Raw genomic sequence first — 2267 nt, 5'->3', positions numbered from 1 at the left:
CTCCTATTTAACATTTAGCTAAACTGCTGTTGCCTGGGCAAATGAGTTTCTGATGTCTATCAGCAAGTATGAAAGCATAATTTCATTAAAGTGTATTATATATATGCTCAGGACTGAGAGAACATTATAAAATGAAGTTTGGCTAAAGTTCAACTGGGCATCAAATAGCACTGGCAAAAATTTTCTTAAACAGATGGTGTAAAATCTTACTAACACAATAGTGTGTGCTTAACACAGGAACAATATCAGAAACAGATGGTGCTGTAAATGACCAAAGTACCAAACAGAAACAATAAACATGGGATATATATTAAAAATGATGCTTTTGCCAAATGAAAAAGAAAGGGAAAGAAAAAGGGTGAGAAAATGCATTTTCTTGTCAAATAAGAAACGCTACTGATATTTTTCCAGACCAAGGCTGGCATACAAATATTTTCCCTTTGGCTTCCTCTTATGCATTGGTATTAAACCTCTATCAGGGTGGCCAGAATTAAGAACATAAATTTTCATGCATGTTTTTAAAAAATGATCACATAAAAAGGAAGTAAGGCTTTGTATTAATCTCAAAAATTTAGATGGCATGCTGCGATTCATTGGGTTGCAAAGAGTCAGACACCACTTGGGGACTGAACAACAACAAAGGACCTCTACACATCACTTGGAACTGAAAATACTCTCATCAGCCCAGAAAAATCCTTCTCTCTCCCTCTCCCTCTCTCTCTTACACACACACACACACACCTTTTATTAGAGCTGTATACAAGTGTTTGGTCATTTATAAGTATTTGCTCATGCACTGCACAACAGTCTTAAAAGTACCAAGGGCCTCTATGGCTGGCACAGAAACCAAAACCAAGTAGAAGAAATTCAAATCCCTAGAAACGCCTCCCTGAAGCTAAACCCACCTCTCCCAAGTATGGGTCGATCTCCAGGACCTTGGCCTGCCTGCCCAGAGGTCACTCCTGGAGAAAGAGCAGTACAGGACATAACTAATCGACATCTGTCTGGAGCCAGCCTGCACTCCCAACTTGGGCATTTCGAGCCTGACCACTTTACTGATCACTTCAGTAATCAGTTCTGACCTAGTCAGGCCCCCATGGCCTGGTGGGTAATAGGCTTGGCTTTTAGGTTTTCTCTCCTCTGTAACAGCTTTCAGTGAGATACCAAGATGTACGCTCTGGGAACTGGAAGGGTTGAACAAGAATTACCTACCTATTTATGGGCAGAGACAGTTGATGGGCAGAAGGACTTGGGCCTTGAGTCTCCTCCGGCGTTGATTATTTTTATCCCACCGGGAAAAAAAAGCCTTAACATCCTCTGGAATCCGGATCTGATTCCAGGAGACGACTGTTTCACATTTGAAACCCAAGCTTCCGCCCTAAGGTCGCCCACGGAAAAGGGCACTAGGAGGGCGGTGGTCAAACCCACCAGAGCGACCAGCCTAACTCAGAGCCTGGCCTGGGGTAGGCATTCCGGTGCTCGGAGCCGGGGCCACCCTCCTCCCACCTTCTCCAGGAGACTGGATTAATGATGTGGGGGTTCACGCTGGATGCCTGGCTGCTTTGGGACTAGGATACGTCGCTGGGGCGCTCAGCCTCGCTCTCCTTCAGGGCGCATCACCTCGGCGCCTCCCGGGGTGCACCGCGCGGCAGGGAATTTCCCAGCCTGCCCCGGGGCCGCCGACCGGCTGCGACCAAGGCCAAGGGGCTGGGAACCTCGGCCCGAATGCCGCGAGGACAAGCCTGGCTCCAAGGGCCGTTCCGGAGAGGTCACCTCCGAAGGCAGGCGCCGGCCGAACCAACCCAAGCCGCTGCTGTAGGGGAAGGGCTTCAGCCCCTAGGGGCGTAGGGGCTTGGTGTTTCCAAGGAAATGCAACAATATTTACGACCTGGCGATGAGAAAATTTTCTCCCAGCACGCGATCTATCTCCTCTCCCTCCCCTCTCCCCCGCAGCTTCCTACCCCTCTAGCCCTTCCTGCCCTTCCCACCCTGGCTCTGCTTCTGGGCCCTAACTAACAGACAGCATCAGTCAGGTCCTTCAAGCCTCTCCTGCTGTCCCCCATTCCCCCAGCTCTTAAGAGAACTTAGGCTTCTAGGACTCCAGAGCAAGGGTGAAGCCACATGTCCAACCGGCCAGGAGGGAGGACTTCATACCCTGCCAGGCTCACTCAATATCCTTCATATATAGTATAGTGGTTAACACCTTGGAATTGGTTTGCATCTAAACCAATAAGTTAGATGCAAATAAGTTGCAAATAAGTCTTGAG

Source organism: Dama dama, chromosome 20 (genome assembly GCF_033118175.1).
Source record: "Dama dama isolate Ldn47 chromosome 20, ASM3311817v1, whole genome shotgun sequence".
Lineage (NCBI taxonomy): Eukaryota > Metazoa > Chordata > Mammalia > Artiodactyla > Cervidae > Dama > Dama dama.
The sequence above is the reverse complement of the archived record's forward strand: the minus strand, read 5'-3'. Positions refer to the sequence as shown.